This window comes from Mus musculus, chromosome 2 (assembly GCF_000001635.26).
Source record: "Mus musculus strain C57BL/6J chromosome 2, GRCm38.p6 C57BL/6J".
In the NCBI taxonomy this organism is placed as follows: domain Eukaryota; kingdom Metazoa; phylum Chordata; class Mammalia; order Rodentia; family Muridae; genus Mus; species Mus musculus.
This window is the reverse complement of record NC_000068.7, coordinates 71,590,541-71,606,703: the sequence shown is the minus strand read 5'-3', so window position 1 is coordinate 71,606,703 and position 16,163 is coordinate 71,590,541. Positions and strand designations below refer to the sequence as shown.

At 45.0% G+C, this 16,163-nt stretch overlaps 1 long non-coding RNA gene across 2 annotated transcripts; it reads right to left on the bottom strand.

Moving 5' to 3' along the window:
• Positions 1-953: 953 nt before the first annotated feature.
• On the bottom strand, positions 954-15,375 carry Gm36857. 2 transcript variants are annotated; one of them, XR_374627.3, is made up of 3 exons: positions 15,272-15,375; positions 3,797-3,891; positions 954-1,291 (listed from the first exon to the last, which is right to left on the bottom strand). It is a non-coding gene; the product is annotated as a predicted gene, 36857 (long non-coding RNA). The 2 variants fall into 2 exon arrangements; XR_866410.3 differs by lacking the exon at positions 15,272-15,375 and adding an exon at positions 8,302-8,512.
• Between the last annotated feature and the right edge of the window lie 788 nt (positions 15,376-16,163).

Sequence of the window (16,163 nt, the reverse complement as noted above, 5' to 3'; positions counted from 1 at the left end):
TGGGGGGGGGGGGGACGGGACACACAAGACCTGGGAAAATACTTGTAGCTGGAATAAAGAAATGAGGCGACTTCAGGGCACTGTGAAGGTCAGTTGCATCTATAGAGGCGGTAAGGAAGCCCTGCCCTGGCTCCACAGTTAGGCTTGACAATTGGAACGAATTACTAATCTAGGATTTTTATATGTCACTTAGAGTGCATTTAGTTGCAAGAAACAGGGAGGGAAAAAAAACTCTCACAAAGGAAGTTGGGGATTTGCTTTGGCAAGTCAAGGGTGCAGGCAACGACTCTGACCCCAAGACTTAGCTTCCTAAGACTTAGCCTGAGAAAACTCAAAATGCCATTTCTGCAACAATCAAGAAAGTCACTGAACAATTCTGGATTCAAGGGAGAGAGGAGTAGACCCCACTTCTTTTCTCATTTCTTTTAAATTTGTTCTTTCAAGACAGGGTTCCCCTGTGTATGTATCCCTGGCTGTCCTGAAACTCACTCTATAGACCAGGTTAGCCCCAAATGCTCAAAGACCTGCCAGCCTCTGCCTCCCGAGTGCTGGGATTAAAGGAAAGTGCCACCTGGCTAGATGCCACTTCTTAAGGAAAGGGGTAACAGATATATACAGGAAACGCAGAAACTTTGGTGACCATGAGCCACATTTTACTTAGGGTTTCCATCACTGTGAAGAGACACCATGACCAAGGCAACTCTTATAAAGGCAAACATTTAATTGGAGCTGGCTTACAGTTTCAGAGGTTCAGCCCATTATTATCATGGTGGGAAGCATGGCAGTGTGCAGGCAGACACAATGCTGGAGGAGCCAAGAGTTCTATATCTTGATCCAACTGGAAGGAGACTGAACTGCAGGCAGCTAGGAGAAGTGTTTCTTCCACACTGGGTGGAGCCAGTGGAATAGGCCACACCTATTCCAACAAGGCCACACCTCCTAATAGTGCCAGTTTCTATGGGCCAAGCATATTCAAACCACCACAAAGCACACGTGAAATGACCAAGATTTACAGAGGCAGACCTCTCTCTAGCCTTCACAGCCAAATCCTTGGTCTTGGAGGCTCTACTAGTTTGTTAGCCCTGCCTCAGCCATCACTATTTGTGATTGCTTAGTGCATAGATCAACACAGTTTATGGTCTCTTCACTTACCCCTTCCCAGGTTTCCTGGGAATCCCGGCTCAAATCTCTACTGGCTTCAAGCTCCTCCAACCCTTTTCCACTCCTGGCTAGGCCTTTCCCACGGAGTTCATTTTCCCAGGTAACTGATGTACCATCCAAGAGCATGGTGCTAGGGAAAATGAACAAAGAAGATCAAGTCTGCTCCTTATTCACTTGGCTTGCTTTCTGTAGCAGTTAGGGATGAAGTTCTACGCTGGAGTGCTTGCCTGTTGTGGGTGAAGCCCAAAGTTCGATCCCCAGTCTGAAAGAACTTAATTTGTGGTATGAAAATAAACAAGAGCTGCCACAAGGGTGAGTAGAAGTTCATGAGAAAGGTTGGTAAACTCCAGAAAAATCCCCACTCTCCAAAGAGAAAGACAATTGATTCTGACTTCTCAGATGATAGCTCAGTACTCGCAGTCCCCTACTCTGTAGTGGGTACTTCCCTCTGACTTAGCATCTCAGGGCTAGTTTAGCAGTATGGAATGGAAGCTGCTGTGTCAGGAACCTCAGAGCTGTACCAATCACTCCTTGCTACCAGGACAAAACATCCGGCCAGTGTCCCATGTTCCCCATCTTCCGTGAGCATCTTTGGAACAAGGGTCAGCTACCAACAAGACTACAGCTTCTTCCTTCTTTGGGTTATTTGATAATGTCTTTTTTTTTTCTCACCTTTGAAAACTGCCATTCCAGGGTCTGGAGAGATGGCTCAGTAATTAAGAGCACTGGTTGCTCTTCCAGAGGTCCTGAGTTCAGTTCCCAGCAACTACATGGTAGCTTACAAACATCTATATTGGAATCTGATGCCCTCTTCTGGCATTCAGGTCTACATATAAATAGAGCACTCATATACATAAAATGAAAGAGAGAAAGAGAGAAAGGGAGAGAGAGAGAGAGAGAGAGAGAGAGAGAGAGAGAGAGAGAGAGAGAGAAGAAAGAAAGAAAGAAAGAAAGAAAGAAAGAAAGAAAGAAAGAAAGAAAGAAAGAAAGAAAGAAAGAAGAAAGAAAGATGCTATTCCAGAAGGGAAAATCTGCCATCCCCATATCCCTTCTCTTAATTTGGTTTTAACAATGTGTGTGTCTTAAATGGGTCACCTTGTTCTCTCAGCCTTGGCTCTCAGTATTGATTCCCCAGTCAAAAAACAAAAAGAGAAAAAGAAAAATTAACCCATGGAAGCATCACCTAAATGGAGTTCCTTGAAGCTTTGACTTTCAGACAAGAACGCGTGCCTAATGAGTACCGAGGCTGTTTTCTTTATCGAAGCCTGGAGAATTAGAGACCCAGTCTCCTCTGACTGGAGGTGTTCCATCCTTCTGTGGTGGTCAATCTTTTCCACTTGACAGGGATTTAGAAACACACCTGGGTGGCTGGGCTGAGGAGACACACTTCTGAGTGTGTACGCTCATAAGGGAGTTCTTGAGAGGTTTAACTGATGAGAGGACACTCACCCGAGGGCTGAGGCTTCACATCCAGTCTGAACAGTGAGGAAAAGCAGGGGAGGCAGCTTCACCAACTTTCATCCCTCTCTGCTTCTTGACTGTGGACACATTGTAACCGGCCACCTCCCGCTCTTGACTGTGGACACATTGTAACCGGCCACCTCCCGCTCTTGACTGTGGACACATTGTAACCGGCCACCTCCCGCTCCTGCTATGTGCCTTCTCAGACATTATGGATCTCTCTCTCTCTCTCTCTCTCTCTCTCTCTCTCTCTCTCTCTCTCTCTCTCTCTCCCTCCCTCCCTCCCTCCCTCCCTCCCTCTCTCCCTTCCTCCTCCTCCTCCTGCCCCCTCTCTCAGTTATTTTGAGACAGGATCTCTCTATGGCAGTGGTCCTCAACCTAATGCTGTAACCCTTTAATACAATTCCTCATGTTGTGGTGACCCCAAACCATAAAATTATTGCCATAGGCAACCCCTGTGAAAGGGTCATTTGATGCCAAAGGGGTTGTGACCCACAGGCTGAGAGCCACTGTTTATGTAGTCCTGCCTGTCCTAGAACTCACTCTGTAGACCAGGCTGTCCTTGAATTCACAGAGATCCACCTGCCTTTGACTTCCAGTGCTGGGATGAAAGGTGTATGCCACCACACCTACCTGGACTCTACTCTCAAACCATAAATCTGAACAAATTTCCTATTTATGTTGTTTTCATCAAGATGATTACCACAGTGACCAGTAGAAGTAACTAGTATGTATACCTTCTAACTCAACTCCTTCCGGGTGAGGAGTTGAGTTGAGGTCTAGTTGCCAAACTCTTCATGAGCCTCAGTAAAGAAAGTACTGCAATCACCCATATTACTTCCCCCTGGTGAAGAAAGCAAATGGCAGATCCCTCCCCCTCCAGATCATTGCAAGGCAGAGTAGAAGAGAGGCAAGTGTCGACCCCTGAGAAGGAAAATCAGGTTGCAAAGTAGGAATGAAAGAGGGTCCTTGAGCATGTCCAAGTGACTATATCTGAGACCATCCCTACTATGAGTACTGCAAAAGGCATCTCCCAGTTGTCCATGAATTCACCCCCATAGAAGAGGTCACTCAAAGCATCAATGTCCTCAGACAAATCATATGGAACTCCCCGTTAGAACGCGGAAGCAGGACAGGATTGGATAAGGAATCGGGCTGTGTGTCTGATTCTAACCTGTTTTCAGCAGGAAACATCTCCTAGTTTTCCACTGAGGAATAACGGGAGGTGCAGTGAGGAGCTACAGAACTTCCGGTGGTGGAAACACTTGCCTGTGGAAAAAAAAAAAAAAAACACGCTCAGCACTCATGTGACCTCAGGACAGGTTCCTGAGGTCACACGTGCACCCTCATCCATCAGCCTCCATGCCCCAACGCTTTGTTTACCAAGCTGGGACGATCAAGGGAAGGGGGTGATATGAAGACCCGAGCAGCTGCCAGCAGACTGCATGGCTATTACACAGCTGTCTAGACTTCAACCCCATGAGTTACAACGAACCAGATGGCCAGAGCCCACAGATCCACCCACCAACAGGGTCTTCTTGGTGGGGAGTTGGGTGCGTGGGAGGGTGGGGGGATTGGGAGATGGGGGTTGGGGTGGGGAATGGGGGGTAGGGGAGGTGGGAGAGAGGAGCCACTGTACAAGCCAAAAGAGTGTGATGCTCATCAAGTGATTTCCAAGCTACTATCTAGCAAGTCACTATTGCTCCTGACAACTGGCTAGCTCTCAAACCCAGTATAACCCTGATCCTCTCCCCCTTGAAAATGTGTCTGTTAAGCAAAAGCTCACAGGACGTGAAAGCCAGGAGCTCTGAGGATATCTGAGCAAGGAGCCTTCCATAACAGGGGACAGCCAGGCCAAAGGAACCAGGTGGACTTCCTTTCTGACACTGTGGAATGCCATCATTCCCATAAGCAATGTCTTAAGTATCATCAGAGATCAGAATGAGGCAGAAGCAGGCAAGCAGGCAAGCAAGCTAGAGCAGAACCCTGATGTTAAGGAAAAGCTCAAAAGAAGTGAGAGTTAGCTGCAGGGTGGGTGGACATAGGTTTCTCAGCCAGACCTTCTCACCCGCTCTGCCACTTATGTAGTTTCTGGGCATCATAACTCCAGTCCTCGTGCTTGTATGGCAAGTGCTTAACCACTGAGCCATCTCCCCAGCCCCTCTCCTCTTTAATGGCCCTCCCTCATCCAAAACAAATAAACAGATGAGGTGACCTGGCATCATTATGTATAACTGAGCACACAACCACAAGAATCGAATTTCCCAGGTAATTGTGTTTTTCCAAATTTGATAACTATCATTATTCTATCATCCTAGAATACTTACACAGAACTCTGTGCCAGGCGCTATTCAAAGCACTTTCCATGTACAAATGCAACTAGCTGTTCCTACCCTGTGAGGCGGCTCCCAACTGTCTGTCACTCCAGTTCCAGGAGATCTGACACTCTCACACATACATGCAAACAAAGAACCAGTGCTCATAAAATAAAAATAAACACATCATTAAAAAAAAAGAATAATGTGTAGATAGATAGATAGATAGATAGATAGATAGATAGATAGATAGATAGATAGATATGTATCTTCAAGGCCCAGGAATCTTTACAAAATGCCACCTCCCAGTTATAAAATGCAAGCTAAAACTATTTATAAACTTATAAAAACCAAGCCACAGAGCGTGTCCTGATTCAAGAGTCTGTTACTACTTTAGTGACACAAAACAGAGAAGCAGACAGGCCTCAATGTTACAAAACTCAGTCACATTCTTACTTCAAAAGAAAAACTGCTAAGCCATCCTCTGCAGCAAGGCAAATCTAGTTCCACATGCTCATTAAAATATTCATTAAGATTTCCTCTGGGGGCATGTTGGGGAGATGGCTCAATGGCCAAGAATACTAGCTGGAGCTGGAGAGATGGCTCAGCAGTTAAAAGCACTAATTACTCTTCCAGAGGTCCTGAGTTTAATCCCCAGCAACCACATGGTGGCTCACAACCATCTGTAATGGGATCTGATGCCCTCTTCTTGTGCGTCTGAAGACAGCTACAGTCTGAAGATGAACCACAGCATAGTCATATGCATAAAATAATAAACAAATCTTAAAAAAAAAATAAGAATACTAGGTAGTCTTCCAGAGGACCTGGGTTCTGTCCCCAGCATCCACATGGTAGCTCATAACCCTCTATAACCAGGTCCAGAGGATCTGACATCCTCTTCTGGCCTCTGCGGGCACTGTATATGCCTGGCACACAGACATACATGCAGACAAAATTCCATTCAAAGAAAATAATAAACAAATAAACCCTTTTTGTAAAAAAAAAAAAATTTAAATCTACTTCCTTTAACAGGGTATGGGACCTGTCTCCAAGTCCATTGTATGAATAGACATTTAATATTAATCTAATTAATCAAGTTTCTAATGCACCTTTTCAGCACAGTCATTGATTCATTTTCAGTCTGTGAAATAAAGGCCGTCTTCCAGGCTGATGGCCAGCTAGATGGACCCATACGTAAGATGGGGTCCTGTCCACTGCCCTGGACTCTCAGGATGCAGCTTGTCTCTCCTTTCCTGGCCAGGAGGATAGATCTAAAGTGAGCTGTCATCGTTCTGCTGCAGATTTTGGATCAGGTTCAATTTTATAACCTTGAAACAGAGGCTTTTCCTATGGGTGCTCCAGCTGCTACCGTGTGCGTGTTGAGCATCTCCCAAAGGCTCCCCGTGTTAAAGGCTTCACCACCAGAGTGGTGCTATTGATAGAAGCCAGAGCCTTTAGAAGGTGAGGCCTACTGGGAATTCCTGAGGTCGTTTGGGACTTGCTCTCAAAGGAGATTATAGAATCCTAGCTCCACCTCCACCCCCACCTCTCATGGGTACATGAATGCTCTCTCTCCCATCCATAAAGTGGACAACCCTGCTCTACTGTAACTCCCATGCATCCCCACCTCTCTCTCTCTCTCTCTCTCTCTCTCTCTCTCTCATCCATGTAGACTGTTCTTTACCATACACTCCTTTCACGATACATTGCTTCCTAAAGCAACAGGACAAACTAATTTTGGACTAAAACTTTCAAAACTGTGAGTCTGTCTTTTTTTTTAAATAACTTGCTTATCTCAAGTATTTTGTTATAGTCACAGAAAGCTCGCTCACACACCAGCTAACCTTGGAGTTAAGTTCATCAGCCTCAGTTTGTGGGTACCAGAAAAGCAATGCCATAGCAGCGTGCTTATTCGCCTTCTGTTCAAAGACTATCTGTGAACCTAGCATTGGTCAAGAAGTACAGGGGAACGCCAGGGCCAAGAAGTGGGAGTGGGTGGGTAGGGGAGCAGGGCGGGGGGAGGGTATAGGGAACTTTCGGGATAGCATTTGAAATGTATATAAAGAAAATATCTAATTAAAAAAAAAAAAGAACTATGCTGAGTACCCGTTGCCTAATGAAAAGTGAACTCCCCGGCTAACCTGTGGTTTAACTGCTTTCAGAACAATACCAAGTGACCCTCTTAGTCCAGCAGGCCACATATCAGTCTCACAATCTGAAGGGCAGTACCAAGCACTTGGGTCATGGTGTGTTTTGTTGCTCCCCCTGATTTCATCATGACCTAGGAAAGCACCTCTCTCGGAAAGTACTATTTTTCATAGAAGCGATATATATCACAACCCTGAAATCATATCATGAAAAAAACAAGTCAGTAAACCAAGCCAGTAAACTCTCTCTGAATTTTTCCCATCAGGTTTAACTTACTATATATTCATATTTACTGCCAGACAAGTGACGATACTAAAGGGGTAACAAACTATAGACAGCGGGTTTCATTTGAGGGAACTGAATCCATGTGTGTGTGTGTGTGTGTGTGTGTGTGTGTGTGTGTGTGTGTGTGTGTGTGTGAAAGAGAGAGAGAGAGAGAGAGAGAGAGAGAGAGAGAGAGAGAGAGAGAGACCCAATATAACTGGGCACCCCAGTTTGGGATCAGCTGCGGAAATGCCACTACATTCTTTACTGTGCAGATGGCCTCTGAGGGGCTGAGGTGGGAGGGGAAGGTCACACTTGTTAAAGGGTGACACCTACTGGTGGGATAGCACACTGCATCTCAATTCTACTAGACAGTGGAGTGCCCAGCAATCACAATGCCTAGGTAGAGCGGTTGGAGAGAGTTTTGTTCCCTAGCATCCTAACCCTCTTCTACCATGAGTGGCCCGCTCCCCAATAAGACATCCCAATTTCTAACACAGAAACAAAGGCTTCGAAGCTCTGCTTTCCCTAACAGTGGGCTCAGCCCACTGAAGAGGATCGCCAATGATTTTGAATCTCAAGAGGCTCCTCTAAGAAAGATTGGGAGCATAGAAACACCGGAGGCGGGAGCTATCGATGGTGTCCTGGCCATGCCGCAAATGTTCGGATCTGATTATTTCTACTGTCTGCTCCCCCTCTCACACACTTCCTGCTTCTGCTTCTGCACATATGCTGTAAATTCTGACTGCCCACGATCCTTCCAATAAAGCCACTTCTCCATTTAAGGTAACGGAGTCAATTTCTGCTGGTTAGAACTGGCAACTCTAGCTGGAACACTGTCAGACATTTGAGTAGCAGGCACTATGTCACAACAATACAGGTCTCAGTCGCTCCTCCCTCCCAAATACTTCCCTTGCCAAAAACAGACAGAAACGAGGCAAAAGAGACTAACCTGGTTGAGTCACACAACTAGCTTGGCAGAACCGTGGAACAAACCCAGCCAGTCTGGTGCTGTAATTGATTCTCTCAAACAATTCACAAAGCTTTTGGTTTTTTTTTTGTTTTTTAAAGCTAGGACTTGGAAAAGAGTGAGAGTCCTAAAGTCTGTGAGCACATGGCGGGCACCAGCAGAGAGAAGGCTTGCAGCTTCGTACAGAAGGTGACCCTGAACACAATTTCACCATGAGGCTAGAGAGACTCACGTGTCTTTCACTGGCAAGGGGACTCTTTCCAAATCCGAAACTGTGTTTTGTGTGTATGAATGTAGATCTGTCTTGTTAAGAAAGGCCATCGCCTATGGGAGGAAAAGCCTGGATCTACCCACTAGATGAAGCCATGCATGGATCAGATTAAACTCAAGTTCCAGATTTGAAGCTCCAGCAGGAAGTCCCTACAAAGATGCAGACCTACCAGAATATGGACTTGGTTTAGTTGCTTACTTATTCATTTAGCTATTTGGGTTTTTAAAGATTTATTTATCTTTATGTTTTGCCTGAACATATGTCTGTACACCACAAGCATTAGATTCTCTGGAACGGGAGAATTGCAGACAGTTGTACACTGCCACATGGGTGCTAGAATGAAACCCGGGTGTTCTGCAAGAGCAGCCAGGACTCTTAATTGCCCAGACCATAGTTACTTGCTTTTTTTATTCTGAGTCTTAACCCAGCTCAAGCTGGTTTCGAACCCTCTTTATAGCTGAGGTTTATAGCTGGCCTTGAACTCTGACTTTCTTCCTCACACACCCCAAGCTCTGGGGTTGCATAGCCACCATGTCCATCTTTTTCAGAAGGTGACTTTTAAAAAACACAAACAAGCCAGGCATAATTGCCACACTGGTAATATCCCAGCCTTCAGAAGCTGAGACAAGAAGGCAGTTGGGAGTTCAAGAGCAGCCTGTGTTGCTATAAAGCACGTTCCAGGCTACCCTGAGACATGCCATGAAAGCCTATCTCAGAAAGACAACAAAGGAGCTAGAGAGACAGCTCAGTGGTTAAGAGCATTGGCTGCTCTTGCAGAGGACCCAGGTTCAATTCCCAGAACCTATAAGGCAGCTCACATTTATCTGTAACTCCCATTCCAGCAAATCTAATGCTCTGTTCTGGCCTCCACAGGCAACAGGCACATATACTCATATTTGGTACACATATATACATGCAGGCAGAACATTCATAAACATAAAATAAAAATAAATCACAGGGGAAGTGGGATCAACAAAGGAAGAAAACAATAACCTTGAGTACCACCATTGCTCTCTGGTGCCCACCCTGGGCGGGGTGGGTAGTTCAGAGTGACTTCTCATTAATCCAGGCAGGTCTCAGTGTACACTCCTGGGGTTTTAGGGACCATTCACTAAAGTAAGACAGGACATCTTACTCCTCTTAAATAGCAAGTACTGAGTGTAAGACCTGCCGTCAGGCCCTCCTTGGAGAATCAGCCGGATGTATCCCTGACTCTGATGAAGAGCAGCAGCCAAACTTTATCTGGACAACTAGGAGGGCCAGCTTCGATGTGAGAAGCTGCTGTCATACTCATGGAGAATCTCTACTCCACAACGATGCTACTTATCCTGAATACCAAGTGTCTGAGTACACACAAGGTGAGTGTCTCACATCTTACCCTGGCATCTAGCCCTTACTACACTGGCAAAGGCTGGGGTTTCCCTCAAAATAACAATAACTGATACAGCCATTTGTCTAGAGCGCCTCTAATCAGTCACAGCCAAGAAGACACTCTGAGAAGGCAGCCTTCATCATTAGCCAGCCTCATCTTTATGAGAACCTCAGGTACACTTAACACAAGCTAAGATAGCTACCCAGATGCTCTGACACTACAGGGCCACCATCGCTTGTGTGGTCTGCGCAGGCCATGCCTGTGATTGCAGCTTAACAATCAAGATATATCAGCCATTTCTGTCTTTGTCTCTTCTTTCGTTTAGGGGTAAGGAGGGGCCTGGAGTGGTAGGATTTTATTGTCTTTTGTTAAACTAATTAATGAAATTAATTTTAATTATATATATTTGTGAGGTCTCAATACACGAATAGGCTATGTATTGATCAAATAAAGGTAGCTAGTGTTTCTTCTCTTTCTCCTTACTTTGCATACGGTGCCTTCAAGCTTCTCTCCATCAACCTCCTCTCTGTCGGTTGTTTCTAAAATAATAGATTTTCACGTAGACTGTTAAGCGGATACACAGAATCATGATCACTGGCAGATGAGAGAAGAGGGGATGGGAAGTTGAGGAATGGGTACCCAAACACAGAATTAATAACGTCTACAAATTCCACCATTAGTAAAGTGGATGGAAACAAAGGACGTAAATAATAAACCAGATGCAGAATGTCAGGATTGTCCAACGGAGACAAACAAGGTTATAAACCAGCAAGCCCCTAACCAGCGGCACGTTCGAATCACCTGGGGAGCTTTTACAAAACATTAATATTAAGGTTTTACCTCAGAAGCCTGACTCAATGGTCTATAGTGGTACCCAGGCAGGATTTGTAAAGAGCTTTGTTGAGATGTATTTTGGATACCATCAAATTCACCGTTCTAAGTTGAATGGTATTTTAGTAAGGACATGCCTGTGCCTTCAGCATTCTGATCGTCCAGCCTGGCTCCCACTGTTCCCTCCAGATGCCCCAAGGATGATGTGTGGTTTTCTCACTTTTTAAAGATTTGTTTTAAACCATTTTAGTTATGAGTACAGCTGCCCAATGAGGTAGAGGCATCAGCTATCCGTGGAGTTGGAATTAATTATAGGCAGCATGAGGGGCACCCTGAGAATGAAATTCCAGTCCCCTGCAAGAGCATCCTGTGTCTGCATCTCTAAGCTATCTCTACATTTTCCATTTTTGACTCCCAGCGCCAATCATCACTGTGGTCCATGTCTAATCTGCAAATTCCAAGTACCAGTGTTTTCTAAAAACTACCTAGTAAGAAAGGGGGTTTTGTGTGCAGCGTCTGGCTACAAGTGACCATTCTGGACACCTGAGAGCTAAGATTCTTAATCTTGCCTCACAAGCTTTAGTCATTTTCTGTGAGAATATTTCTCTGTAAAGAAAGACCTCTAGTTTTTATATCAAACATTCTTGGCGGAAATAAAATGAATTTTAGAGCAGCCAGCTTTACTAGAATATGAAATGAAAGACGTCTGTACACATAGCCACACCCCTAGTAAAGACGAAGTGTGCATTTCTACACAGGCTTTAGGGATACAGAGCTCTTTTGTTCTGTGGTAAAATTTAAAAGTCTGAAGTACTACCTTCAAAGTCAATTTTATTGCCTTAAAAATTAACAAAAAGCACATTTACCTCAGATTGAAAATCATGGTGATTACTGCACTATTGTCTTTGGATGTTCAAGATGCCCTCGGGGGAAAGATCCAGAGAAGCACTGAGTATTTTATTGTTATGTCACATAAACACGGACCCAAGAACACATCACCGCAGGAGTCCTGGGAAAGCAATCACGTACTAGTGACCATGGAGAGTTGATGTTCTCTCGCCATTTGCGGCATGCAGGGCAAGCAAGCACTTGTGAGAGGGTGAGCCCAGGGGAGCAAGAATGAACTTGAAAGATTTCACAGAAACATCAGCCCCAGAGGGCTACAGACATGTGAGCAAACCACAGCCAGAGGCTGCCAGTGACTCAGAGATTTCTCAACAAGAAATCTTCCTTCCTCCATGGGCCTGAGCAGCCAGCCGCAGCCAGCAGCTGCCATCGGCACAGCCAGGGCTTGCGAAGTGTTATGGGGTGCAGCTGGAACGTGACCCCACCCAGATCACTCCCTAAAATTGCAAGGCTTTAAAACAGTGCCCCCAGCCAAGAAGGTGCCATCCAGGGTTCCGCCCAGAAATTCTCCAGCAACAAGGTTGTCAGCACTGGAGACAGGGTTCTGAGGCAAAGTGGCCTTTGACTGTGAATAGGGGGGAAAAAATAACAACAGCAATAAAGAAAAACCCTAGATTTTAGTCAAGTCCAAATCTACACTCTGGCTTGGAACCCTCAGCTTTTGCAGAGATGCTGAGGATAAACACTAAGCTATCCTCCACCACCACCACCACCTGTAATTATCAACCGGTAGTCTCTCTAAATTCTTCATCCATGGGAAAACTTCAAATGAGTTTGAAAGGGGGAAAAAAAAAGTCTCCCAAGAAGACTGAATACATGCTGCAGCCTGCTCTCCCCTCCTCCAAATCATAGGAGAACAGAGAAGACAGAGAACCTCAGAGAAATGACAGAAGGAAAACTCCCAGAGCAAAGAGTACTGTCAACTGTAGACATGAGGGAAAATTTTTAAGGATAGAGAAAGGCAACCTCTGTAGCCAGAAACAGTGAAGGACACACAACAGATGTACTCAGATGAATGAGCCCAAAACAAGCAGGAGAGATCAGTTGTATAGTTGTATAATGGGATGTCTCCAAGGACCTCTAGATTCAAAAAAAGGACAGTGTGGGGCAGTGGGCGGGGGGAAGCATACAGAACAGAAGGTTCTAAGGCACTCACCATCAGAGATGGCTAAGACACTAAAGTACAGCATACAAAAAAGTGGTCTTACACACACACATATACATACAAACACACACACACACACACACATCATAGGAACACACATATACTGAGCAGAACAGACAACAAGCCCCAGAGGCAACCACACCCTGAATCTGGCCTCATCCAGGAGAAATAAAAGCATTTTTTCCTGACTCACACTGCCCAGCCCCACAGTTTCCCACCTCACCACTAAAGACAACTCATCTCCGTACTCATGGGGCCTCTCGTACCAGAAGAAAACACAGACTCAAAGACCACCAAGCATCGAGAACACTGTGACCGAGATGCACCACATGCTACCAAGACAAGAGCAACCCTGCTGGGCAGTGGTGACCCACACCTTTAATCCCTGCACTCGGGAGGCAGGGGCAGGTGGATCTCTGTGAGTTTGAGGTCAGCCTGGTCTACCGAGTGAATCTAGGACAGCCAGGGCTACACAGAGAAACCCTGTCTCGCAAAAGCAAAGCAACAACAGCAACAACACCTCACAAGAGTGACCCTCAAAACCAAAGTCATCAGAGACTCATTCAACAGATTTGCCTGCAGAATAGACACAACCAAAGAAAAACTCGAAGCTGACGGGAAGGGAGAGAAGTTCTCTCAGAGTGAGGAGCAGGGAAGAGGGCCTAGTGCATGACAAGGGCATGCATTTATGAGAGAGAATCTGGAAGAACTCCTAAAAGAAAGAAGAAAACTCTTGCTTTGCTTTGCTTTGCTTTGCTTTGCTCTGCTCTGCTCTGCTCTGCTCTGCTCTGCTCTGCTCTGCTCTGCTCTGCTCTGCTCTGCTTTGCTTTGGAGGGTGGGGAGGCTGGATCTCATGTAGCCCAGGCTAGCTTTGAACTCTCCAAGTCACTGTGTGGGCAGGGACAACCTTGAACTTCAGACCCCACCTACAAAGTTCTACAATTGTAGGCGTGCACCACCATAGCTAGCTTTAAAATTGAATATTTTAAAGAAGTGGAAAAACAAAACAAAACTTTGTGTTAAAAACCTAAAGAGAATGTATTCAAAAGCTGTCTTGCCAGAATAGTGACTATCAACAAAGACAGAGGAAGCCACACAGAAGTCTGGAGATGATGACGCAGTAGGTAATGTTATGAAGAATACATGAGTGGAGCTTACAATTCAGATTAGGGCAGGCCCAGGAGTTGACAAGAGTTGGAGAGATGGCCTAGTGGTTAGGAGTGTGTACTGCTCTTGCAAAGGACTGGAGATCTGTTCCCAACACCAACTTCTCCTGCTCACAAGTGCCTGGAAGTCTAGCTGTAGAGCTCTGAAGCACAGATCAGTGAAGCTGAAGATGGGTCAACAGAGAGCATACATTTTGAGAAGAAAACATGTGGGAAATTTTTAAGAAACTGTAGACAATATGGTAGTGGACAAACTGGCCTTCAGCTGATTAAATACTTTGTGTTTCATTTTTTGTTTTGTTTTGTTTTTGAGACAGGGCCTCACTACGTAGCTCTGGCTTTCCAGGAACTCACTTTGTAGCCCAGGCTGGTTTCAAACTTGTGACCTTCCCTTCTCAGCATCGTAAGCCGTAGGACTAGGATGTGTGTCACCATGCCCATCTGAATGCCCTTCACGCCACTGAAAAACACATTTCAAACTGGCTAAACCAGCGAACTTCATGTTACTTATATTTGACCACAATGTAAAATTAAGACTGTTTGTTTTAACCATAGCAGAAGCTTGGTGTGGAGCAATGGGCCTAGCCTACCTAAGTGCCTCAGACTGTGGGGGTGGGAGGGAGAGTGGGAGGCTGGCTGGCTACATCTTCAACTAATAATTCTAATTTTTAGACTCTGTACCAAGAAAACAGAAAGGGAACACACAAGATTTAAGTGACCAGCACAAAAACCACCTACCCAAGGTGGACAGTCAGAAGTAAGCAGGCAAGTTCTCATAGATTGAATAGTAGATAGCATTCAAAGAGCTTATAAGAACCCTTACTAATGTGTAGCATGCTCTTGATATCAAGCTGAGTTGGTAAAACAAAAATCAAGGCAGAAGCTAATATTAAAATTAAAAGGGTATAGAAATAAATCATTTTCAAAGGGAAATAACCCTAAATGTTTTGATGCTTTTTAAAATTATGGCTTCTGTTTTCTTTGAATTCTGATTTTTCCCTAATGAGTACAGGTTTTACTTAATGGGTAAAATTGTAATTGAGTATAAGACTTGAAGAGATTAAATGACGTTCTCGAGAAAGCCCTGGACCTCATATGGGGCTACCTAAAGAAAACGATGAGAAAATCAATCACGCAATCCCTTGAGAGGAGAGCTAGTGCGACCTAAAATTAGTCACCAGATAGAAGTCACAGAAAGTAAGGTAGAAGACCCTGAATATAGAAGTCCAGTTTCTTCCAACCTGAGAAATGGAGTTTCCCCAGAAGCCTCTAGAAGACAGAGTCAAAGTTGAATGTTGAAGTCGTGAAAGCCACATAAGGGGGCTACAGCGTCTCAGGAAGACCATAAAAGGACAGCTTTGGAGAAATTGTTCAGTCAGCAGGGGAAGGATGCCACAGCCAGAGACCCCCAAAGAAGAGGCGCCTGTCTAACGCGGGCCGCATGAGCTGTGTGAACTAGAGCAAACAGCCTTTCCTCAGCGCGCATGCGCTCCTCCTATCAGCCCTCCCAGGCTTGGCACCGCAACCACCCAGGGAGGTGAGTGCGTGCCACTCTCCTGGTAAATTGCAAGTTGTTCCTTTGTTGAAGAGAGCGGCTCAGGAGGGTTTCTAGAGTCTAAATTATATCCTGGTAAAACGAGGACCATACCCTGACATGGCAAGATGCTATTTCCTGGGTCTGTTTACTGCTTTTATTTTTCTCTTCCCTCTGACTTTAGAATTTACTAAACATCTTAGATGTACATTGGATCCATTCCTATACAGCTAAAGCTATCATCTGTTGCTTTTAAGGCGTTTGGAAGACAGGGGAAGCTTTCATTTTAAAATGTGAACAGTTCTAAGATGTTAAAGCATCACTGAGTGTGTTGCTATGCCTATAATTCTGGTACCAGGGCAGTGGAGGCAGGAGAATTGGAATTTCAAGGTCATTCTCTACTGCATAGTGAATTCAAGGATAGCTTGGGCTATATGAGACTCCATCCAAAATAAGTAAAATAAATAAATAAATAACTTTTCTTACATTTAAAAGCATCACCAGAGTTGGAGGTTTAGCTCAGTGATAGAGTGCTTGCCTAGTGAGCATGAAGCCCTGGGTTTGGTCCTCAGCTCTGGAAGCAAAGCAAAGCAAAACAA